A 27,083-nucleotide genomic window follows, 5' to 3' on the forward strand; every position below is an offset into this window, starting at 1 on the left:
TGAATGATAGTCCTTTGTATATTTTCTACCACATTTCTTTTATCTAAATTTGTCTACTGAGGAACATTTATCTTGCTTCCAACTTTTGTGAATAGTTTTGCAATGAACAGAGATGTGCAAATATGATTTTGAGATCCCGTTTTCAGTTCAGTATACATATTCAGAAGTGAGTTGCTGGGTCATATGGTAATTCTTATTTTTAATTTTTTAAGGATTCTTTATACTGTTTTCCATAACAGCTGCACCATTTTACATTCCCACCAGTGGTGCACAAGAGTTCTAATTTCTCCACATTTTCACCAACAGTTGTTATTTTCTTATTTGTTTCTTTTTCTTTCTTTCTTTTTTTCCAAATAATGACCATCCTAACAGGCTTTAGGTGATAGCTCATTTTGGTTTTAATTTGCGTTTCTCTGATGAGTAGTGATTGAGCATCTGTTCATGTGCTTTTGGCCATTCATATATTTTCTTTAGTGAAATGCTTATTCAAGTCCTTTGGCCATTTAAAAAACTGGGTTATTGAGTTATTTTGTTTGTTTCTCAGTCGTATAGCAAAGTGATTCAGTTTGTTTGTTTTGAGTTGTAGGAGTTCTTTATATATTCTGGATATTAATTTCTTATCTGATATGTGGTTTGCAAATATCCTCTCCTATTCCACAGGTTGCCTTTTCACTCTATTGATTGTTTCCTTCACTGTGCAAAAGTTTTTAAATTTAATGCAGTTCATTTGTCTATTTTTGCCTTTGTTGCTTCTTGTGCTTTTGCTCTCATGTCCAGGAAATCATCGCCAAATCCAATGTCATGAAGCTTTCTCCCTTATGTTTTCTTTTAGGAGTTTTATAGTTTCTGGATTTAATTAAGTCTGTGGTCCGTTTTGAATTAATTTTTGTATGCGATGTAAGGTAATGGCCCACATTTACTCTTTTACATGTGGTTATCCAGTTGACCCAACACCATTTGTTGAAAAGACATTGTTTTTCCCTCCTTATGTAGCCTTGACATCCTTGTCTAAGATTGTTTGACCATATATGGAAGGGTTTATTTCTGAGCTCTCTATTCCATTCTAGTGGCCTATGTGTCTTCTTTTATGCTAGTACCACACTGTTTTGATTATTGTAGCTTTGTATTATGTTTGAAATCAGGACTATGTGGCTTCTGGCTTTGCTTTTCTTTCTCAAGATTATCTCGGTGATTCATGATACTTTGAAATTCCATATGGATTTTAGGATTTTTTTTCTACTTCTTTTAAAAAAAGCCATTTGGATTTTGATAGGAATTGCATTGAATTAGTAGGTTGTTTTGGGTAGTATGGACATTTTAACAATATTAAGGTTTATAATTCATGAACATGGGATATTTTTCCATTTTTTTGTGTCTTCTTTAATTTTTTTATTGGTGTTCTTTGTTTTCAGTGTACAAGTCTTTTCCCTCCTTGGTTAAGTTCATTCTGAAGTATTTTTTTTTTGTTTTGATTTTATTATAAATGGGATTGTTTTCTTAATTTGCTTTTCCAGTCATTTGTTGTTAATGTATAGAAATGCAATTGATTTTTGTTTGTAGAATCTATATCTTGCAACTTTTCTTTATTCTAACATTATTTGGTGGAATCTTTCTACATATAAGATTATTTCATCTGTGAACAGAGGTAATTTTACTTCTTCCTTTCCATTTTAGATGCCTTTCTCTTTTCTTTTTAATTACTCTGGCTAGGACTTCCAGTACTACATTGAATAGAATTGGTGAGAGTGGGCATCCTTGCATTGTTCCTGATCTTAAAAGGAAAACTTTCAAGTTTTACTATTGAGCATGTTGTTAGCTGTGGTCTTTTCATATATGGCTTTTATTATGTAGAGATAATGTGCTTCTATTCCTATTTTTCTCTCTCTTAATTGAGATGATCATGTGGTTTTTGTCCTTCATTCTGTAAATGTGGTGTATTACGTTGACTGATTTTCATATATTGAACCATCCTTGCATTTCAGGAATAAACCCACTTGGTCATGGTGTATAATCTTTTTAATGTACTGTTGAATTAAGTTTGCTAGTATTTTCTGATGATTTATTAGTGTTATTGATCTGTAGTTTTCTTAAGTAGTATCTTTGGGTTTATTCTCAGGCAAATGCTGGCCTCTTCCATTTGAATTTGGAAGTGTTCCCTCTTCCATTTTTTGAAAGAGTTTGAGAAGGATTGGTATGTATTCTTCTCTAAATATTTTGTGCAGTTCTCCAGTGAAACCATCTGGTTCTGGGCTCTTCTTTGTTGGGAGGTTTTTGATTACTGATTTAATCTCCTTAGTAGTTATAGGTCTTTTAAGATATTCTATTTCTTCATGATTCAGTCTTTGTCAATTGTAGGATTCTAGGAATTTATCAGTTTCTTCTAGGTTTTTCAAATTGTTGATGTGTAATTGTTCATAGTAGTCTTTTATGATCCTTTTTATTTCTGTGGCATTAGTTGTAATGTTTCCTCTCTCATTTCTGATTTTTGATATTTGAGTCTTCTCTCTTTTTTCTTAGGCTTGCTAACAGTTTGTCTATTTTGTTTATCTTTTCAGAAAACCCACTCTTAGTTTTGTTGATGTTTTCCAATTCTCTATTTTGTTGATTTCTATCTAATCTTTTATTATTTCTTTCCTTCAGCTGACTGGGTCTAGTTCTTTTTTTTCTAGTTCTCTGAGATATCAAGTTAGGTTGTTGATTTGAGATCTTTCTTATATTTTAATGTAGGCATTTACTGCTGTCAACTCTCTTAGTATTGCTGTTGTTGTATCTCATTTTCATTTTCATTTGTCTCAAGATATCTTCTAATTTCCCTTGTGATTTCTTTTTTGACCCATTGGGAGTTCAAGAGGATGTTGTTTAGATTCCATATATTTGTGAATTTTCCAGTTTTCTTTTTGCTATTGATTCCAAGTTTCATTCCATTGTGGTTAGAAAAGATACTTGCTAGTTTGATATTAAATGTTTTAAGACCTGTTTTGTAACTTACCATGTGATTTATCCTGGAGAATGTTCCATGTCCATTTGAGAAGACTGTGTATTCTGCTGTTGTTGGATGGAGTGTTCGGTATATTCTTTCAGGTCTAATTGGTCTATAGTGTTGTTCATATCTTCTGTTTGCTTATTTATCTGTTTGATTATTTTTGAGTTTTCTTTTAAAGAAAGTTCCCAGAAGCTGCTTGCAGTTCACTAGCCTGTTCTCATTGGTTCTCCTTGGTCATGTCTAGCTGCAAAGAGGCTTGAGGGTAGTTCAATTCTGGTTGTCTACGTGCATATGTAAAGATTCTATTACTATGATAAAATTGGTCAGTGGATATTAGGGGACATATACCGGACTGTCTAAAATATTAGATCAGAATCTGATATTTTTAAGGTGCTGAATCTATGTTTTAACACATCTTAATTCTGACTAGGCTTCTCATCTTATTAATGAAGGAAGCTCTGAAGCCCTCCCTTGTGTGTCTATGATATATGAGCTTTTACCTTCTCATTTATGAAGTTACAATAGGTATATAATTCTTACCTTTTTATGTGTTCTCTAAGAAGCACAGTAGAAATAAAATGGAGCTTTAAAAGTTTAAAATGATCCTGCAGGGAATCCAAGATGAAAAAGATATACAATGCCAAATTACTTCCACCCATGTTGTTACATACCTTATTAACAGCATGCACAAGAGACAATTCTATTTCTAGATTTTACTGCCCCACTGCATAACTTTTACTTGTGACTACAAAAGTATATGAAATAAGAAGGTAGTCTGTTGGGAGACATTATGCATCTATGCCATTGAGTCTCACCACTGAAAATGGTGCTTATTAATCACTTCTCCATCACTAAAAATTGATAACAGGTAAGATTAAAAGAAATTTTAGTGAGATAATTTTGTAGTTTGGTGCCTAACTTGAAATTCGCATTTCAAGGCAACTTATATTGCTATGTATATGTTCATATATTAATTTTAGAAAAAGTACTATGAACAAAAACTGTAGATGTGTAAAGTGGTTCTGATCACACCATTGGAGGACTGGAATAAACATTAAAGTCTTTCTTATACCTGGCTATGGGGTCATTTTAAAATCATCATATTTATTTATACCAATTTTGTGAAATTGGTATAATTTAAAGAAGAGAAAAAAATGAGCTTTAGAGAAGTTACAACAGTGAATGATAGACCCTGCTTTTCTTATCAGTGTGTACAGTTTTTCTTCACAGTATACTTTGTAGTTCTGGAACATTCTAGAGAAACCTCTCCAGGGTCAACACAGGATATGTTTTTGGGGCTTGAAAAGAGAGGTAAATACACTTTCTGGGGGCCAGACTCTGGGATATCCAACCTCCTGCAACCACAGAGTTTGGGCTTGATATTTTTATATATTGAACTCCTTCATTAGCTTTTTTTCCCCCTTTTTTTTAGCTGTACACGGGCCTCTCACTGCTGTGGCCTCTCCTGTTGTGGAGCACAAGCTCCGGACGCGCAGGCTCAGCGGCCATGGCTCACGGGCCCAGCTGCTCCGTGGCATGTGGGATCTTCCCGGACTGGGGCATGAACCCGTGTCCCCTGCATCGGCAGGCAGACTCTCAACCACTGCGCCACCAGGGAAGCCCCTGCATTAGCTTTTTCCTGAAAAAAAGTGGTTGAGGCCAAAGGAACCGCTGCACTAAATCGTGCTGCGTTTAAGTTTCCTCCAACAGAAGATCACATTTCAGAAGTCATTTCATCAAAGTTTAGCTCTTTCTTGTCCCTCCCCTCTCCACCACTTCTTTGCAGACCCAAAATTTCATGATTTATTCCTGTACTTTAAAATATATGTTTAGTGGTGGAAGATTTATCTTTGCACAAATGAGTAATTCAGAGGATAGAACTTCCCTGAGATTAGTTTACAGAGTGAAGACTCTGACCCCAGGATTGAAATTTCTAGGGCATCAAAGATGTTTGTGCTGTTTCCTTTACATATCAGAAATGTGGTGGGTTTCAGTGCTTCATTGTGAATACAGTCTTGGAAAAAAGAAGTGGAATGCATGAACCAGCAGAAAAGGCACATTATATACTTCAGATGCTACCTCTTTTCCAAAAAGATTTGTAGTCCTCAGCTTTTGCTGTGAGTAGGACTCATTATACCAACTCTCTCCTTGAGTTTTTTTTTGGGGGGTGGGGGTGGGGGTGTGATTAACTCAATCACTTACTGCAGAGTTTTTTATTTTATTTTTTCATTTATACAGGTGACATTGATTCATTTTTTTAAAAATCTGTGTTTATATACAGCATGTGTTGTATCTCACTTTGTTTTTCTCTTTAAGTTTTAAACGTAAATTGCATCCAAAATAATATATATCCCTCTATAATTAGGTAGAGAAAAAAACTGTTATCAGTCGCTGACTAGTGACATTTTCCTTGAAATTTCCATTTTTCTTATAAACCTTAGGATATAGCTTAAACTAAGTAGATGTTCAAGTCATGAAGACAAAAATCCATCAAGTTCCCAAATTCTCTACTGAGTTAATAGCAAGCCTCTTAGCTGCTGTCAACCTATCACTCTAGTTTCATACTCTCACTCAGCTTATGTTTTTGTTAATTGCATTTGGGTACCTTTATATATACAGCAGGTGAACCCTTTTATAAATTTATTTATTTATTTATTGGCTGTCATAGGTCTTTGTTGCTGTGCGCAGGCTTTCTCTAGTTGGGGCGAGCAGGAGCTACTCTTCGTTGCAGTGCACGGGCTTCTCATTGTCCTGGCTTCTCTTGCTGTGGAGCACGGGCTCTAGGCATGCGGGCTTCAGCAGTTGTGGTGCACGGGCTTAGTTGGTCTGCGGCATGTTGGGTCTTCCTGGCCCAGTGCTCGAACCCGTGTCCACTGCATTGGCAGGCGGATTCTTAACCACTGCTCCACCAGGGAAACCCCTGACCCCTTTTAATATAAACCTCGAGATCAGCGATAGTTGTCTCCAGACAGCTAGTGCATGGTGAATTCATTATGATATAATTATCAAATATAAATAATACACATGATTTTGTGATTAGTCTTTTGAAGGTTAATAAAGACTCTACAAACATTAACATCAATCACATCAGTTTTTTAGAATATTAAAATTAGGTTCTTCTAAATAAGAATGGCTTTCTATTTGCCATTCTGTGTTTTCTCCTGTGCCATTTTGTGCTTTCTCCAAAATAACATTGATATTTTAGTATGACATCATTACCCTTATCACATGGGCATATTTTCTACTTCCTGCCACCTATTTCATTGATTACAGAATTAGTTATATTAAATTTTTGGCTGGCATGTGCCATCCTTAAAAATCTCTGGCTTCTCACTTATCCATGCTTCTGGAAAGCATCTCTTTCCAGAAAAGGAAAGAGAAAACCCATATGTATGAGAAAACCCATATGTATGAGGAAAACCATATGTAAACCCATATGTATGAGGAAACCCATACAACTGCCATCTCGTTTCTGCCTCATACAAACAGGTAACCCACTACCTGTATCTGAAAGGGGTGGATGTAAAGCCAGTCTGGCCAGGTTGAGAATAAAACAGAAGTGATTTAACCTTGATACGAACCAGAAAGTTTTGATAAGACTATTCTGAAAAAGGAAGAAAAACATTTCAGGCCCCTCTTATTGTTTAACTGCCTGGTTCAGAGGCCAAAATCTTCACCAACTAGAAAACAGAGCATCTTTCTATTTTAAAGAAGTAACTTTTGCTGTAGCTTAACATAGTATTCTATTACTGATGATTTTTTTTCCTTATGTTTACTCATGGATTGCACCTCCATGTTGAGAGTTGGGTGCCCTGAAGAGGAATGGAAACTGATGGTGACTTTGCTCACCATGACTAGTGGAGTCTCCACAGACTGGGGCTAAGACCTGGGTGAACCAGGTAGAACCAGTGTGTAACTGGGTGTGCTGAGACCGTCGTGCTCCTGTTCCACCTCAGCCCAGCAGGACCTCAGTGGGTGCATGACTTCTGTTCACCAGACACAGCTTGTGATGTCCACTTGTTTTTGACCTGAGAAGGGGATTTAACAGTCACTCAAATGGAAGTAAGCAGAGATAAGAAAATCCATATGCCACGCCTATGGGTAAGCACCAGACAAGACAGCATTGGACCTGTAATACACAGAGGCTCACAGAGTGCCGGCAACCTACATATTTGGAGGAAGAGTATACTTCTGATGCAATAGCGATAAACTAAAATAAAAATGTAAAAAGTAATTATATAGCTATAAGAGAATTTTTAAAAAAACATGTATTAATATCCAAAGTCTCAAGAAATATACCACCATATCCCCTTCTTGAAAGAATAAAATTTAATTTGACTTCCTGAAAAAAGTGAAATCAAGTGCCAGGCCTCATCATCCCCTCTCTCCCTCTCTCAACCATGTGTCTGACAGGGTCTTGGTGCTCTGGCCGGGTGTCAGGCCTGAGCCTCTTAGGTGGGAGAGCTGAGTTCAGGATATTGGACCACCAGAGACCTCCCGGCCCCACGTAACATCAAACGACTAGAGCTCTCCCAGAGATCTCCATCTCAATGCTAAGCCCCATCTCCATTCAACGACCAGCAAGCTACAGTGCTGGACACCCCATACCAAACAGCTAGCAAGACAGGAAAACAACCCCACCCATTATCAGAGAGGCTGCCTAAAATCATAATAAGTTCACAGACACTCCAAAACACACCACCAGACATAGTCCTGCCCATCAGAGGGACAAGATCGAGCCTCATTCCTTCTGATTCTCTAGAAGGAATCAATAACAGAATAACTGAAGCAGAAGTTCAGATAAGAGACCTGGAAGATAAAATAGTGGACATAACTACTGCAGAGCAGAATAAAGAAAAAAGAATGAAAGGAATTGAGGACAGTCTTAGAGAACTCTGGGACAACAATTAAACACACCAACATTCGAATTATAGGGGTCCCAGAAGAAGGAGAGAAAACAAAGGGACTGAGAAAATATTTGAAGAGATCATAGTTGAAAACTTCCCTAATATGGGAAAGGAAGTAGTCAGTCAAGTCCAGGAAGCGCAGAGAATCCCATACAGGATAAATCCAGGAGAAACACTCCAAGACACATATTAATCAAACTATCAAAAATTAAATACAAAGAAAAAATATTAAAAGCAGCAAGGGAAAAGCAACAAGTAACATACAAGGGAATCCCCATAAAGTTAACAGCTGAGGCAGGACATATTTAAAGTGATAAAAGAGAAGGACCTACAACCAAGATTACTCTACCCAGCAAGGATCTCGTTCAGATTTGACGGAGAAATTAAAACCTTTACAGACAAGCAAAGGCTAAGAGAATTCAGCACCACCTAACCAGCTTTACAACAAATGCTAAAGGAACTTCTCTAGGCAGGAAACACAGGAGAAGGAAAAGACCTACAATAACAAATCCAAAACAATTAAGAAAATGGTAATAGGAATGTACATATAGTACATATATACATACAATTCCCATATCAGACAAAATAGAAATAGACTTTAAAATAAAGACTATTACAAGAGACAAATAAGGACACTACATAGTGATAAAGGGATCAATCCAAGAAGAAGATATAATAATTGTAAATATTTAGGCATCCAACATAGGAGCACCTCAATACATAAGGCAAATGATAACAGCCAGAAAAGGGGAAATCAACAGTAACATAATCATAGTAGGGGACTTTAACACCCCACTTTCACCAATGGACAGATCATCCAAAATGAAAATAAATAAGGAAACACAAGCTTTAAATGGTACATTAAACAAGATGGACTTAATTGATATTTATAAGACATTCCATCAAAAAACAGCAGATTAAACTTTCTTTTCTAGTGCTCATGGAACGTTCTCCAGGATAGATTATATCTTGGGTCACAAATCAAGCCTTGGCAAGTTTAAGAAAATTGAAATCTTATCAAGTACCTTTTCCGACCACAACACTTTGAGACTAGATATCAATTACAGGAAGAAAATCTGTAAAAAATACAAACACAGGGAGGCTAAACAATACACTACTAAATAACCAAGAGATCACTGAAGAAATCAAAGAGGAAATCAAAAAATACCGGGAAACAAATGACAATGAAAACATGAAGACCCAAAACCTATGTGATGCAGCAAGAGCAGTTCTAAGAGGGAAGTTTGTAGCAATACAATCCTACCTGAAGAAACAAGAAACACCTCAAATAAACAACCTAACCTTACACCTAAAGCAATTAGAGAAAGAAGAACAAAAACCCCCTAAAGTTAGCAGAAGGAAAGAAATCATAAATATCACATCAGAAATAAATGAAAAAGAAATGAAGGAAACAATAGCAGAGATCAATAAAACTAAAAGCTGGTTCTTTGAGAAGATAAACAAAATTGATAAACCATTAGCCAGACTCATCAAGGAAGAAAAGGGAGAAGACTCAGATCAAGAGAATTAGAAATGAAAAAGGAGAAGTAACAACTGACACTGTAGAAATACAAAGGATCATGAGAGATTACTACAAGCAACTATATGCCAATAAAATGGACAACCTGGAAGAAATGGACAAATTCATAGAAAAGCACAACCTTCTGAGACTTAACCAGGAAGAAATAGAAAATATGAACAGACCAATCACAAGCATTGAAATTGAAACAGGGACTAAAAATCTTCCAACAAATAAAAGCCCAGGACCAGATTGCTTCACAGGCAAATTCTGTCAAACATGTAGAGAACAGTTAACACCTATCCTTCTCAAACTCTTTCAAAATATAGCAGAGGGAGGAACACTCCCAAACTCATTCTACGAGGCCACCATCACCCTGATATCAAAACCAGACAAAGATGTCACACACAAAAAAAGAAAACTACAGGCCAATATCAATGATGAACATAGATGCAAAATATCCTTAACAAAATATTAGCAAACAGAATCCAACATCACATTAAAAGGATCATGCACCAGATCAAGTGGGGTTTATCTTACGAATGCAAGGATTCTTCAGTATATGCAGATCAATCAATGTGATAAACCATATTAACAAATTGAAAGAGGAACACCATATGATAATCTCAATAGATGCAGAAAAAGCTTTCGACACAATTCAACACCCATTTATGATAAAAACGCTCCATAAAGTAGGCATAGAGGGCACTTACCTCAACATAATAAAGGCCATATATGACAAACCCACATCCAACATCATTCTCAATGGTGAAAAACTGAAACCATTTCCACTAAGATCAGGAACAAGACAAGGCTGCGCACTCTCACCACTATTATTCAACATAGTTTTGGAAGTTTTAGCCACAGCAATCAGAGAAGAAAAAGAAATAAAAGGAATCCAAATCGGAAAAGAAGTAAAACTGTCACTGTTTGCAGATGATGTGATAGTATAAATAGAGAGTCCTAAAGATGCTACCAGAAAACTACTATAGCTAATCAATGAATTTGGTAAAGTAGCAGGATACAAAATTAATGCACAGAAATCTCTTGCATTGCTATACAATATTGATGAAAAATCTGAAAGAGAAATTAAGGAGACACTCCCATTTGCCATTGCAACAAAAAGAATAAAATACCTAGGAATAAATCTACCTAAGGAGACAAAATACCTGTATGCAGAAAGCTGTAAGACACTGATGAAAAAAATTAAAGATGATACAAACAGATGGAGAGATATACCATGTTCTTGGATTGGAAGAATCAACATTGTGAAAATGACTATACTACACAAAGCTATCTGCAGATTCAATGCAATCCCTATCAAACTACCAATGGCATTTTTCACAGAACTAGAAAGAAAAATTTCACAATTTGTATGGAAACACAAAAGACCCCGAATAGCCAAAGCAATCTTTTTTTTAAAAAATTATTTATTTATTTATTTATTTCTTATTTTTGGCTGTGTTGGGTCTTCACTGCTGCATGTGGGCTTTTCTCTAGTTGTGGTGAGAGGGGGCTACTCTTTGTTGTTATGAGCAGGCTTTTCATTGTGGTGGCTTCTCTTGTTGTGGAGCACGGGCTCTAGGCATGCAGTCTTCTGTAGTTGTGGCTCCCATGCTCAGTAGTTGTGGCTCCCGGGCTCTAGAGTGCATGTTTAGTAGTTCTGGCTCATGGGCTTAGTTGCTCCACAGCATGTGAGATCTTCCCAGGCCAGGGCTCAAACCCATGTCCCCTGCATTGGCAGGTGGATTCTCAACCACTGTGCCACCAGGGAATCCCACCAAAGCAATCTTGAGAAAGAAAAATGGAGCTGGAGGAATCAGGCTTTTGGACTTGAGACTATACTACAAAGCTACAATAACCAAGACAGTATGGTACTGGCACAAAAACAGAAATATGAATCAATGGAGCAGGATAGAAAGTCCAGAGATAAATCCACACACATATGGTCAGCTTATCTTTGATAAAGGAGGCAAGAATATACGATGGAGAAAAGACAGCCTTTTCAATAAGTGGTATTGGGAAAACTGGACAGCTACATGTAAAAGAATGAAAGTAGAGCACTCCCTAACAGCATATACAAAAATAAACTCAAAATGGATTAAAGACCAAATGTAAGGTCAGACACTATAAAACTCCTGGAGGAAATCATAGGCAGAACACTCTATGACATAAATCACAGCAAGATCCTTTTTGATCCACCTCCTTCTTGATCCTTTTTGATCCACCTCCTAGAGAAATGGAAATAAAAACAAAAATAAAGAAATGGGACCTATTGAGACTTAAAAGTTTTGCACAGCAAAGGAAACCATAAACAGGATGAAAATACAACCCGCAGAATGGGAGACAATATTTGCAAATGAAGAAACTGACAAAGGATTAATCTCCAAAATTTACAAGCAGCTTATGCAGCTCAATATCAAAAAAACAAAACAACCCAATGCAAAAATGGGCAGAAGATCTAAATAGACATTTCTCCAAAGAAGATCTGCAGATTGCCAACAAAGACATGAAAGAATGCTCAACATCACTAATCATTAGAGAAATGCAAATCAAATCACCTCACACCAGTCAGAATGGCCATCATCAAAATATCTACAAACAATAAATGCTGGAGAGGGTGTGTAGAAGAGGCAACCCTCTTGCACTGTTGGTGGGAATGTAAATTGATGCAGCCACTATGGAGAACAGTGTGGAGTTTCCTTAAAAAACTAATAACAGAACTAACCTATGACCCAGGAACCCCACTACTGGGCATATACCCTGGGAAAACCATAATTCAAAAAGAGTCATGTACCACAATGTTCATTGCAGCTCTATTTACAATAGCCAGGACATGGAAACAACCTAAGTGTCCATCAACAGATGAATGGATAAAGAAGATGTGGCACATATATACAATGGAATATGACTCAGCCATAAAAAGAAATGAAATTGAGTTATTTGTAGTGAGGTGGATGGACCTAGAGTCTGTCATACAGAGTGAAGTACGTCAGAAAGAGAAAAAGAAATACTGTATGCTAACACATATATATGGAATCTAAAAAAAAAAAAAAAAGCTCTGACAAACCTAGGGATAGGACAGGAATAAAGATGCAGATGTAGAGAATGGACTTGAGGACACGTGGAGGAGGAAGGGTAAACTGGGACAAAATGAGAGAGTGGCATGGACATATATACACTACCAAATGTAAAATAGCTAGCTAGGGGAAAGCAGCCTCATAGCACAGGGAGATCAGCTTGGTGCTTTGTCTCCACGTAGGGGGTGGGATGGGAGGCAGACGCAAGAGGGAGGAAATATGGGCATATATGTACACATATAACTGATTCACTTCGTTATAAAGCAGAAAGTAACACAATATTGTAAAGCAATTATACTCCAATAAAGATGTTTTAAAAAAAAACTAAAAGAAAAATCAAGTGCTGAAAACTGAGAAATATCACTATAAATGTAAGAAAAATATTATTTGAAAAATATTGAACTTAAAGATAATGGTTGGAAATGTGGTTACAAGACTAAATGATTCGTAAAGGATAGTAAGGGTCTGGGCAAGGGAAGGCAAGGCAAGGTTTCAGTATCCCTTGTCTTTCATGGCACGAGTCGAAAGACACAATTTTATGCTGGACTTGCATAGACTGAAAGAGAAAGGTGACAGTGAATCACAGGGAGTCAATTTGAATAATGTGATGAATGAAACTTCTGCACATCTTGAGCTGTAAATCACAAATGGAAATTACCCATTCTATTAAAGAACTCAGGGCACAGTTTCAAAAATGTAAAGTGTATTTACTATAAACAGTGTGATATAAAGGCAAACCCCTTAGTCTGGCATGATCTGGACCTTCAGGGTCTGACTTCCCCCGCCATTCTAAGCCACTACTTCCCACTACTTCCCAGCACCAGCCGTAGCTCCATCCAGATTCCTCTGCTTTTGGTCTCAAGTCAAACCTATCTCTGGGATGATCTCATGCCTCCCTCCCCCAGCCCACCTAGACTTATGGTCTTTTTAACCCCATCCTCTTCATAGAGCTCGTTTGAGGCCCACCCACTTCTCAGTGATCTTTGTTTTCCTGATTCAACGTTCTAGTCATTACCTGAGTATTTCATGTGACATAGTTGGATTGGGCCTTATATTAATAGTTTCATTTTCATTGTTTTGTTTTGTCTCCATAAATTGATTTTAATTTCTGGAAGATGTGGATGGTATCCTCTTTACCTTTCTTTTTTAAATTTTTTAATTAAAAAATTCTGCCAGCCCTTGCCCAATATTAATCACTTAGTTCACTGAATGAACAAGAATAAAGATAGTGAGACCCTTTCGCAATGCTGAGTTACATTTTATCTTCATCTCCATGTTCTAATCTATGATTTTTCCCCATAGATATTTTCTGGGAATTGAGCCATTGGTGTTTTATAGAATACATAATAGTTTTGCTCTGAAAACAGGAATAATCTTGTACTTCAGGATATTTATGTAAGTGCAGTTAGATAAGGCAAACTTTTACGTGGTCATGCAGTAGGGGATGGTGTTATCGGTTGACTTGTGCTATGTCCCCCACCCCGGCCCCCTGACAATTCATCAGTTGGAGTTCTAACCTCCAGTACCTCAGAATGTGACCTTATTTGGAACTAAGGTTATTGCAAATGTAATTCGTTAACCTCGAATGAGGTCTTACTGGAATAGGGTGGACCCGTAATCCTGCGTGAGTGGTGTCCGTATGAAAAGGGGAAATTTGACACAGACACGGACACAGAGAGAATGCCGTGTGAAGAAGTCAGAGATCAGGTTAATGTATCTACAAGCTAAGTAACACCAAAGATGGCCAGCAAACCACCAGAAGCCAGGAGAGAGGTATGGACATATTCTCCCTCACAGCCCTTCTAGAAGGAACCAACCCTGTCCACACCTCGATCTCAGACTTCCTGCCTCCAGAACTGTGAGACAATAAACTTATGTTGTTAAAGCTACCCAGTCTGTGGTTCTTCGTTACCATCGCCCTGGCCAATTAATACAGCTGGTATTTTTTATTGAGAAATAGAAAGGAAAAAGCACTCTATTGCCTGTATGTGTATGGTAAAGTGCAGTTGACCCTTGAACAACATGGGGGCTAGAGGCACCCACCCTCCCTGCAGTGGGAAATCTACCTGTAATTTCACAGTCTGTCTTGCGTATCCGTGATTCTGCATCCACGGATTCAACAAATTGCCGATTGTGTAGTACTATAATATTTACTCTTAAAAAAAAATCCATGAATAAATGGACCCGTGTAGTTCAAACCTGTGTTGTTCAAGGGTCAACTCTAGTTGTTCTTTCTTTGTAACTTAAACCATCAAGTGAAACCCAGGTGGAAAAGGTGCTCTGTCTATGCTTAATTGCCCTGGAGGACTCGTGGCAGCTTGGGAGACCTGATGTACCAAATTCTTGGACTGGGTGGCAAGGGGTGTTCCACACACTGGGAGGTCAGTTTTGGGTTGTCTATAATGTGATTGTAAGAAGGAAATGTGTGTGTGTTTTAACAAAGAATAACCTATACAGCTAAAATCATGGGATTATGCTCACTGGCTAACACACTCATAAAAAGGAAATATTTTGTGACTAGATGAGTTTTCCATCATGTGCGTGCATCTGCTAATTACCATGGTCTCTGATGCTCAGAACACACCTCTGTGTGAACTTGGTGTTATGCATGGAACAGATTTTTGCAGTTCAGCAGGCTGAAAATGAAACTCAGCTTCTTGCTTAGGAATGGGCTTTAGTCTCTCTTAGTGTTTTCATTTTCCCCAAATGAATCTCTTACTGCGCTAGTTTCCTAGGGCTGCCATAACGAAGTAGTACAATCCGGGTGGTTTAGAACTTTGGAAGTTTATTGTCTCACAGATATGGAGACTAGAAATCCAAGACCAAGTTGTCAGCAAGTTATCGAATATGTAGGAGAAGGATCCTTCCTTGATTCCTCCAGTTTCTAATAATCCCAGACATTCCTTGGTTTATAGCAGCATAATCTCAATCCCTGCTTCCATCTTTACATGGTGTCCTCCCTGTGTCTCTTCACATCTTCCCTCTGTGTGTGTCCTTCTCTGTGTCCAAATTTCCCAGTCATATTCGGTCAGGCCCACCTTAATAACCTCACTTTAATTCTATTAGCCCTCTAATGACCCTGTTTGCAAATAAGGTAACATTCTGAGCTTCTGGGGGCAGTGGTTAAGACTTCAACTTCTCCTTTTTTGGGAAGCACAATTCAACTCAACACTAGCCAAAGAGACTTTTCAGGCTGGGGCCCAGGTTGTCTCTTAGCTGACTGAAGTTCCATGAATGGATGTTCCAGTTGCAAACGGCAGGGCATCATTGTAGCCATTGGTCTTGACCCCTTTGCTTACAGTAACGTTCTGATAGTCTCATTATTTATATAACCTCTGTGCTCTCCAGTTTGCCCTGAGATCCCTGGAGTAAATATGTTTTGAGAATATGCTATTTTCTCTAGTAGGTAGTGTTGCTAGGTTAGCAGAGCCCACTGGCAGTACTTAAACATTTTCTGTCTTTGCACACCTGAGGGTTATGACCTAGTCTGACAACAGGCCATGGAAACAGTGGCTAATATGGTGGAAGTACTGGCAGGGACCAGAGTACTCAGTCATCTCAGGGATGGGCTGTGAGGTTGGACAAAGCTGACATCTCGGTGAGAAACTCAGGCATCCCAGATTTGAGTATTTTGGAATTGAACCCTATATCTGTGTCATATTTGACTGATAACACTAAGAAATTTACTTAACTTCTGAATGTTTTCATTTTAAAAACAGGATTATTAATGCCTCTCTTGCAGAGTAAAGAGTGCTTGACCCATAGTCAGTGCTTCTTGTTTGGGAGCTGCATATTCTGTTCCCTACTCATTGCATCTACAGACTCAACCCTCAGACCCAAGTTTACCATAACCTGCCAGCATTACATGTGCTGAGTCCTTTCCCTCTCTTCTAAAATCCATGGGGTACAGGAAAGTTGATGCTTTTCAATGCTCCCTGAACCCTCAGATTCCAGGAAAACATGCATAGCTTTTATAGAAAGGAATGAAGTGTATAGTTCATTTTTCTTGAGATGATGCCCTTCCTTCTCAGGCCAGTGGTTCTGGCCATGTGAGGATTTTGTCATTCCTAGTCAGTTTAGAGATTATCTCATTCACACTAGAATGAGGGAATCTTGTTTGCCATTAGCCCTTTCTGCAAAAACATGGGGTGTTTTGCTGGACTGAGACATTTGCTAACTGTTAGGGCAAGCTGTACTGTGGGAAGATACTGGAGGTGGAAAGAAAAGGCCTGGGTGTGAATTCTATCACCAGTATTCATTAGGCAAGCAATTTCACTTTTATCAACCTCTGTTTTCTCCAAATGTGAGGTTAGGGAACATCCAGAAGACCATCCTCACTTTTAACACCAATTGCAAGTTTGGGGGTCTGACACCAGTTGCAAACTCAAGGGTTCCAAAGACCACCCTTAGGCTCAGTGATGCACTAGAAGGACTCCCAGAACTCAAAGATGTTATATGCACAGTTATGCTTTATTACAGGGAAAGGATAGAGACTCAGATCAACCAAGGGAAGAGGCGCACAGGACAGAGTCCAGGAATGTTCCATCACGGAGCTTCCAGGTGTCCACTCCTATGGAGTGCGGACTGCTTTCCTGGCAATGATGTGTGACATATGCATAGAGTGTCACCAACTAGGGAAGTTCACTTGAGCCTTGGTGTCCAGAGTTTTTTTTCTTTTTTTTTCGGTACGCGGGCCTCTCACTGTTGTGGCATCTCCCGTTGCGGAGCACAGGCTCCAGACGCGCAGGCTCAGCGGCCGTAGCTCACGGGCCCAGCCACTCCCCGGCATGTGGGATCTTTGCGGACCGGGGCATGAACCCGTGTGCCCTTTTGGGCAAGGTTAAATTCTTTACTGTATATACTAGAACAAGGGGATAATCCTTAGGGGGCCTCCTAGTCTTTATATAATCTACAATGTTATAAATGTGAAGTCCTGCCTGAGGGCATGACCACCGTTGCCTTGTTTATGAACTGTCAGGCCTGCTCTTAAGTGCCTTCTTTCTAGCCTCTGCTGGGGTATTTTTTTATTATGGTCAGGTTGCTGTGGTGGAATGCTGATTCTCTGTGTATGATATATCCCAGGGTTTAGGGCTGGCTCAGAAGGGAAGTTATATCTGGCAAATGAGTACCTGTTAATTATTGTATGACATCATTTTCTGCATTTAGTGCTTAAGATTTAGAGCAGGGACAACATGTGAAAAGCACATGTTAAGAGGATATTAAACTCCTCACCTTCAGGCCTGGAGAGATTGATATTTATTAAATGCCAGTTACCTATGTCTCCAGGGTGCCAGCAGGATGAATTAATATTCTATTTCATTTGTGAAGATATTCAGAAATATTAAAGCCCTTGGTCCACATGTCAAAAGAATTTCCATGAGAACTGAAAGCATCACAGCAGAAAATCTCACTACTACATTGCCTGTGAGCTGAGTGTTAATTGCACCCAACTTGGTCGGAAGATTTTTTCTGATTCAAATCAAACCCTAGCACACCCAAGCAGGGCAACCTTGAAGGCCATATCACTTCTGCTCTAATTTCCCAGGAGATTCAGAAATTAAGTAGAAGCCCTGTCCTAGGCCCAACTCTTTAGATGCATATGGTTTGCAAAGAGGGTCTGTTTTGCCAAGTTCTCTTAGAAGCTTCTGGGAACCATTCAAATGATTAATATTACAAATGTTCTTGGCTGGTTCGGTCCCACCCCTTTTATTCAATGAGATTGGGCTTTTCTAACTTTTATCCTCCCATCTTTGCCAAGACTACATTCATATCTAAACTTCAGAGTGTGGGTTGTAAAAGTTGGTCTCCATTAATTCAAAACTTGGATTAAGGGGAGATAGCTTACCTGAAAAGGAATGAGAGCTACCATCATGTTGGAGCACCTACTGTGTGCCAGCCACCCTGCAAGGCACTCCACTTTACAGATGAGAAAAATCAGGCTCAGAGAGCCCAAGAAAATCACTGAAGGCCAAACAAGGTCAAGTGGAAGAGCAAGGATTTATTCGCACTGAGGCCTATGATCTTACTACTTCATGCTGCAAAAATGTTCTTTATCCAGATGATGCCCCTGCTGATATGTGGACTGGTCAGAGTGCATCAAATCAGGGAAAGCATCGTTTTGCAGGAAAGTAACCGCCGCCTTTAGCTTGATGTTGTGTATTTATGGATATCATCAGTTGCTCAGCATTTCTGTTTTATCTGAAAAGTATTTTGTTTTATTCACTTGCACGTTCCTGGTGAATACAGTGACAAGAGGCCATTGTTAAATTTGCTTTTTTGCTGTCTTCCAACACAACTATAACAGGAAATGCTTCATAGAAAGAATGATTCATTCAAAAATCAGTATTCGTCTTTTGCTAACATGTCTCTGGTTTGTATATCCTTTTATTCAAATATATATTATTAATGAATGGAACCATAAATTGATAACCTTTATGTTTGAATTTTGAAAAATCACAGTCTTGCCCTTAAGGAAAAAAATTGAATTAAAAAATGCTGTTTAGTGCTCGCTGCTACTAATTAGGATGTGCCACTGAACAATTAGATATATCTCAGACTGACCATTGGAAGGTTTTAGAAGATCAGAGTATCAGCTGATATATGTCTGATTCATATTCAGCTAGTCATTTGGCTATTGAACTTTTCCCGTAAGTCAACATTTTTCATCTTTATAAGTAGGAGACTTGTGCCACCATTCAAATTAGCATTGATTAGGAAGGGCCAGGGGAATTTCCTTCTCCTTTTTCAGAATGGTTTTCTCAGGCAGGACGGAGAAGCTTCAACGGTTCAGCAGCTGTTGTCAGTCCTCTTTTCTTCCTGTAAAATATTTCCTGGCTTGCAGTCATCTCCCTTCCCCCAGACCTGAAACAGAAAAATAGGAACAAATTAGATGTATATCAGGAATGAAATACCTCCTGCTTATTGAGAGTTTAAAAATAATCTTTGTAGTTAGCGTTTCACATCCTGGAACCTCCTACTGCTGTGATTGTACACACACAGGGACTTTTCATCCCCAGTATGTCCTACACGCCCACAGACAACTGGAGAATTCACCTGCTCCTGTAATAAATAGATCTGAATTATTTTATTCAGTGGCAAAGTGCTCATTGAGCAGCCCCAACCTGTTGGGGATATGTTGACCTTTAAAATAAAACATCCAGTTATTTTACCAGCAAAATGGATTTATTTGGGAATAGTAGAGGAATTGCAATTTGGGACATGCAAGCTATGGTAAAGCCATAGGTAGTTCTGGTAAATAAAGGAGAGGAACATTACTTTATAGAGAAAACGGAGGAGGGTGGAAGGGGCTGCTTTGAACAAAAGCCCATTGGAGGAAACTAAGAGTTCAAGAGTGGTGATGGTTTCTCATTGGATGAGTGGTGGTAATTTCTCATTGGCTGGGGCTGTTGCTGGGCAATGAGAAAACCTTCCTTTCTCCTGCTGGGGTAGTACGGTAGTAACCTTCCTCTTGGAAATGCAAGGTATATCTCTTTCTGTTGGGGGTTAGCAGACAGCAAGGAGTGGTAGCGTGAGAGAGCACCCCCTTAAGGGCTTCCTGACTCTGTTGTAAATGAGATTTCCCTTTATTAACTTTCACGTTACAAGCATGACGTAGATCTGTTTCCTTCTATGGTTGACACTTTACCTCCCAGAATCTGGGCAGTAAGATCTTTTTGAGGCATTACAGACAGACTTCATAACTTTTAATTTACATTTATTATTTAGAAAGAGGCAAGCCAGTTGTTACGCTTTAGTCCTGGCCCTTCAAACTTAAACTCATAGTTGAGGTCTTCCTTCCCCTTTCCCTCAGCTAGCTAAATTTGTGGTAATATCACTTGGTGTAGTGTGTGTGTGTGTGTGTGTGTGTGTGTGTGTGTGTGTGTGTGTGTGTGTGTGTGTGTGTGTGTGTGTGTGTGTGTGTGTGTGTGTGTGTGTGTGTGTGTGTGTGTGAGAGATGGGATGGAGGCGGGTGAGAGAGAGAGAGAGAAACACAGGCACAGACACCCAGAGAGACACCTAGAGATTGGGAGGGAAGGAGACCCCCCCTACCCCGTTTTAATTCTATGGATAGAGTCAGGAGGAGGTAGAAGAAAACATCTCTTTCTGTGACTGCTCATTCAAGGTTTGTTTCAGATCACTGATATCTAAGTTGTGGGCTTAGCCTCAGAAGTCAGCACCTCAGTTGGTCCCACTGATGAGGGGTTTAGTCCTGAGGGGTTTAACTGGTGTCAGTGGACACTTGGTTGTAACTTCTGGCTGGTGGCCAGACTGGTGTTTCTCTGATTGGCTTGCCTCTTTAGCCCCATGGGCAAAAACTTCAGCCAGTTAGTCACCTGCAATTTCATCTGCTCTTCGTAGCCCTGATTTGGGGACCTGGGTATGGGATTTATGGACTCACATTTCTTTTCTCCTCCTAGCTGCACTGCCAGGCAGTCTCTCTCCAATGCTCCCTTTTAAATCTAGGAGCAATGGGGAAAATCTGCAAGCCTGTGGCTAAATGTACGTCCACAACAGAACTAGGCGTTGATCTCTCTTCTTGAAGACCCTTCTAAACTTTACAAGTCTGTGTCTTGAGCATCCCATCACTTTCCTTGGGGTGGGAAACTTAGGGAGAGGTATATGCCTGCCAGAGGTAGTTCCCATTGGCCTCTCAGTCCTTCTCCAATATTTTTAATGGCTATTGCCTTTGAGGGGATGAAGCCTTGCAACCTGGTTCTCAACAGAGTTCTGTCTTTCCTGTAACTGCTGTCTATTCAGCAATATCTGGGGGTCAGAATAGACTTTAATCTGTACCTTTCTGTTCATTCTGATACATTCATATGAATCACCAAGTCCATCTCTTTTTCTGTGTCGGTTTGTAACTCAAGAAAATAGGGGATTGATAAAGTATCAAGTTACAGAACATTTAAATAGTGCCATAGAGTTCATTGCCTTGCTTCCCAGAATATGAGTCATTGCCTTTCTGATATTATGACACAGTTTATAACAAACATAAAATGGCGCAGTTTCATTCTGCTCTAGTGGTTGTGAGGCTCTGGGAGTAAAACATGTTACCAGCGTTTTCTATTCTGTTAATGGTCTCAAATTTTAAATTTCTTCGATTTTTCTAAAACGGAAGCAGAAAATTTTTCTTCCTGTCTTTGTTTATGGCTTATGTTGTCTAAGCAGGAGGAGACTGACTCATTAAAACCTTAACATTTTTGGTAAAACTATAAAGTGCTTTTCAACTTTTTTTTTTTGCGGTACGCAGGCCTCTCACTGCTGTGGCCTCTCCCATTGCGGAGCACAGGCTTTGGACGCGCAGGCTCAGCGGCCATGGCTCACGGGCCCAGCCGCTCCGCGGCATGTGGGATCTTCCCGGACAGGGGCACGAACTCGTGTCCCCCGCATCGGCAGGCAGACTCCCAACCACTGAGCCACCAGGGAAGCCCTCAACTTTTTAGTCTGAATATCTGGGAAGCCGGATATATTGAATTAGACTTGAAATTGGATAATTCTTTGATGTGTTTTCAGATCAACCTGAAAATTGTGAAATCCTAAATCAATATATTTCTTTTCTCTTTCACATCTTTTAAAATAATTAAGCAAATACAGAAGAGTCAGTGCATTCCAATCTCTTTAAATACATTTTTTAAAAGATGTAGCATGGAACATTTTAGATAAATATTCAGTGTGGAATGAGGGGGTTGAGAAGAGCTGAAGTCGTAGGAGCAGAGTTAATTTAAGAAGCAGCCAAGTTATGGATGGGAATTATTTGCTGCTAATGTCTGACTGTTTTTCTGTGCTGCAGCTGACAGACATTTTCTTTTTGTTTATTATCTTAAGCCCTTTGAATACTGGCAGGCGTGACACTTAGGAAAATTTATACTCTATGCCTAATGTCCTATTTCTTTTTATCTTATGGAATTTAAGTGTTTTCTTCCTTTGATTATATGCATACAATGGGTACTTGTGAAAACCACCCTCAAGTGATTCAACCATTAGATTAACACACCCATTTGCCAAAACAAATTCCTGGAGTCTATCAGAGTAAAGAAGAAATCACAAGAAAACAAGCTAAGCTTAAGCATTTTCTCTTGTTTTTTTTTCTTTTGAACTCCACAATTTCCTGCTGTGTCTTGGGATCAGCTCCAAATTAATCTACTGCTAAAGCAACCATTTTGAACCCTGAGAATAAAAAACAGTAAGATCTGCATTCACAGAAGGAGGAGTGTGAATAAGGGCATTCTCAAAAGGGTGTAGACATTGCAGGCCTTTGTTCGAGGTAGATTGTTAAAAATCAACATCCAGGAAAGGGGGAAAGGCCATTTCAAAAGCAAATATGTGTATACTGCAACTAAGTGTTCGCATGCTGCAACTAAAGATCCCACATGCCACAACTAAGGCCTGGTACAGCCAAATAAATAAATAAATATTTTAAAAAATGCAAATATGTGTATATCACTTTGCCCAACAGTATCACACCATCCATTCCTGTGCTAAAACCAATAATAGTTCCCTAAAGTGCCTAAGTTTCACCCAGGTTTTTATATGGTATTGATTGGCTTTGTCTAATTTCACATGTTATTTATATAAGGATTCAGATTCCTGAACTAGTATGGGTTGTGCTCATAAAAAATATAACTAAAATCTATATTAGGATTTTCTAGAGAAATAGAACAATAGGATACCTATTTACTCCCTATTTGTCTATCTATCTCCCTATCTCCCTATCTATCCATTCATACAGAACTTGATTTATTATAAGAAATTGGCTCACATGATTTTGGAGGCTGGCAAGTCCAAAGTCATCAGAGCCAGTGTCCCAGTTCAAGTCTGAAGGCTGGAAGTTGCTGTAAAGACAGAAAAAGCCAATGTCCTAGTTTGAAGGCCATCAAGCCGGAAGAACTGTTGTTTCTCTGGGAAGGATGAGTCGTGGATGACTTCTACAGAAACAATGGTGGCCATTTATTTTATTCCTGAGTCTCCTTGTTTTGTGAATGAGTCTGATGAGAGCTGATTAGGTTGTAAGAATTCAGTATAGATCCTACAGATCTTGACCTGTTGGCAAAATACGTTTCAAAGTCATTTTAGCTATGTTTCATTGCCAGTGCCTTATTCTTTAAATATATTTAAATACCTACTTGGTAACTGAAGAATAGGCTGAAACATCAAAATCACAAAATGAAAGTTGATACTTTTGGGGAGTTGAGTGCTCTTGAGCTCAGTACTAAGTTCTCTCCGTCCTTTCCAGCTAAACTTTCCTGTGGGCCATCTCAAGAGATTCATGACTTTAATACCCTCTTCATGCTGACAATATCAAAATATGTTTTTCTGGCTCTCACTTCTCCAGTAAACTTCAGACTCATTCGTCTAACGGCTTATCGGTATCTTCAGTTAGAGGTCTAATAGGCACCTTTTAAGCCTTATATATCCATAATAGGATTTTGAGTCCTTTGCCCTCCAAAATCTGATCATCACCCAGTCTTCCCCATCTTAATTAATGACTCCTCTTTATCCTGTTGCTTAGATGTGGTGGATTGTATTTCTCTAAGTGACCACAACGAAGATTTTTCATTCCACATGCTTTTCTTACAATGTGAATTTTGCTCTCCTCCCGTGAGAAGTGGGGTCTGTATTCTCTCTCCTTAAAACTTGGTGGGGACTTGTGACTGTCTTCACAAATGGAGTACAGTGGACATGATGTTTGATGATAAAAGGCAAAACAGCTTCCATCTGGCTCTCTCTCTTTGGGACTGCTTGCTCTAGGGCAAGCCATGCACCATGATGCAAGGAAGCCCAAACTAGTCCACAGGGAGGGACCATACAGAGAGGCTGACGTGGAGAAGCAGTGAGGTTCCCAACTCAAGCCAGAATCCACTGCCATAGATGTGAATGAACAAGACTTCAGTTCCTTCCTACCCTTGATTCATGTAGCTGAGGGCCTAGATGCTCTGGGGCAGAGAATACCACTAAAGTTTGGGTAATTTTTATGCAGTTCTCAGGGAGGAAGAAACTTCTTCTGCCCATCTTGGTTCTTCTGGCTGGTCTAAGAATTAAATTGACCTGAGACAGATTAACGGGAGAAAATCAAACAAAAGTTTAATAACATGTATACATGGGAGAGACCCAGGAGAATTTAGTAACTTGCCAAAATGGCTGAAACCCTCACCTTAAATGTCATCTTCAGTTAAAGGGAAAAGAGGACGTTGGGTAGTGGTTTTTGGGACTTCAAAGAGGGGGAAGGAATTCACATGGAAATTGAAAAGTGAATGTTTGGTAAATAAGTGTTTGTTGGACCATGTAGAGACAGTGAGACACAGAGTGGACTCTCATATCTAGGCCCTGCTGAGTTTCCCCCACTATGATTAACCCATATTCTTTGCAGATGTCTCTGGTGATAGCTCTATTCTAGGAACAGGCCCTTTATGTAAATTCTTTTAGGCAGATAGGGGGAAGGTCAAGGTTTCTTCCTGAGTCTTTTGGGCCTTGATTGTTTTCAGCTCAAGTTAATCTCCTTGCCAAAGAGACATTTTGGGTGGCAAATTTTGCTCCCCTACACAGCCATAGTAACTGGACCATTGCTAAAAATACACGATCCATCCTGATTCCTCTTATTCACTCACCATTCACATCAGTACATCTTATAACTCTACTTTCAAAATATAGCCTGCATGTTGACCACTTCTTAACTCCCCCATGGCTGGTCCTGAAATACTGCACACATTTTGTAACTAGTTTCTCTTTCCCCTACATAGATTATATTCTCCAGGTAGAAGCCAGATTAATCTTTTAGAAACGTGAATGAGATCATGTCTCTTGCTCAAAACCTCAACTGTCTTCCTATCACATTTAACATACTACTAAACACCTTACCATCCCCTATCAGGCCCTAAGTTATCTCATGCCTGTCTTTTTCCCTGAATTCTCTCCTATCACTCTTCTTCAGACTCACAATGCTCAAGCCACACTAACCTCTTACTCTTCCTTCAAACATCCATTTCTGAGCCAGAGATAGATAACAGCAGCATACACGCCTGCCCTTCCGTAATCATGGGATTGCTTCTGGGTCTATGATGGTTGCTTTACACCCATGAGATTAATTTTTACCAATGATACGGTATTTCTTGGATGGTGTTTTTAGGAAACAAGTGTGCTGCCTCCACTCTCCAGACACAAAGCACTCTGTAGCCCTAGGCAATTGCAAAATTGCAAGGCGGAAGGAGCCTGGGTCCCTGAATCACCATGTGGAAAAAAAGCTGTCTATCAACAAGGAACACCTGCATCTGACTGAGTGAACCTTCCTTTGTTAAATTACTGACGTTCTAGGGTTTATTCATTGTAGCAGCTGGTATTTCCCTACCTAATACAACGTTATTCCCTCCAAAGCCTTTATACATTCTACTCTTTCTGCCTGGAGGACTCTTCCCGCACATCTTTCAGGACCCTGCTCCAGTAATCCATTCTCCCACTCCCACTCCCACACAGACGTACTTTCTATACAATTACCCTGCTTTATTTACTTTATAGTACTTATCGTTATCTGAAATATTACTTATGTATTTTGTTTGACTTTTGCCTCTACTAGAATGTAAGGTTCATAATGGCAGGGACCTCATCTGTCTTTTTGTTACTTTATCTCCAGCACCTGTGTGGTTCCTGGCATGTAGCCAGTGCTCTGCAAATCTTTGTAGAATAAATGGATGGGAGGAAGTTACATCAAACAGCCTAGGAACAGGAATGAAATGTTAGGAATTAAAGTTCTTCATAATTAAGTTAGCATCACTCAGTGAATCATTCAGCTTCTTTGTGCTTTAGTTCCCACAGCTGTCAAATGGGGATGAGAATATCTATTTCCTGGAGTAGATGTGATGACTAAACACAATATGTATGTGACCTGCTGAACCTTTGATGGCTTTACAGATAAATATGTGTTCTCCTTTCTCTGATTTGTTCTTATGAAAGTTTAGGGGGAAACTAGTTGTGAATCTTAACATTTCTAATCCTAGATAATTGAAGAAACTATTGACATACTTGGCCAAACTATTGACATACTTGGCCTTAGTCTCATAGGGCGGTCTTTCTGGATTGGAGTAGTCAGTGACTAAGAGCTGTTTACACTGTTATAACTGAGGGTTTGTTAGGTACTCTGACACATACTAAAGCAGGAGATTCTATAGCCCTGGCAAATGTTTTGACCATCACACCATCTCTAAACGCTACGTTAGAATGGCCACATTCTATTCTGACTGTGTTGTGCAAGTTCTACCTTTATTCATTTCTCTGTGGGTCATGAGTTCATGGTTTGGGGGAGAGGGAGGTGTGTGTATGACAAATCTTTGTTTATTCAGATCTCCAGGAAGCAAATAGAATTTTTGCAGAGTGGCCAATTCAGAAAAAAAAAACATGTTTATAAGCCATTGTTATTTTGTTTTCTAATTAAAAAATTATGAATAAAACATGTGAATTTCCTTGTAATACTGAAAAATACTGGGCAAACATGACATTCTCTTTTCACTCTTTTGTTTCCTGTTCCAGGCAAAGTTGGAACTGTTCAGTAATTTACTGGGTGAATATCCAAAGGAGGTGATATCGCTTCCAAGGGGGCAAAGATT

The 27,083-nt window shown here is 39.1% G+C and overlaps 1 protein-coding gene across 7 annotated transcripts in view; it reads left to right on the top strand.

Annotated features, from left to right (window-relative positions):
- NRG3 (neuregulin 3) overlaps nucleotides 1–27,083 on the top strand; it is a gene marked incomplete at both ends in the record, with an annotated part of 1,059,148 nt that overhangs the window by 66,680 nt on the left and 965,385 nt on the right. The gene's annotated exons all lie outside the window — the stretch shown is intronic.

This window comes from Grampus griseus (assembly GCF_964374135.1).
Source record: "Grampus griseus genome assembly, chromosome: 16".
NCBI lineage: Eukaryota > Metazoa > Chordata > Mammalia > Artiodactyla > Delphinidae > Grampus > Grampus griseus.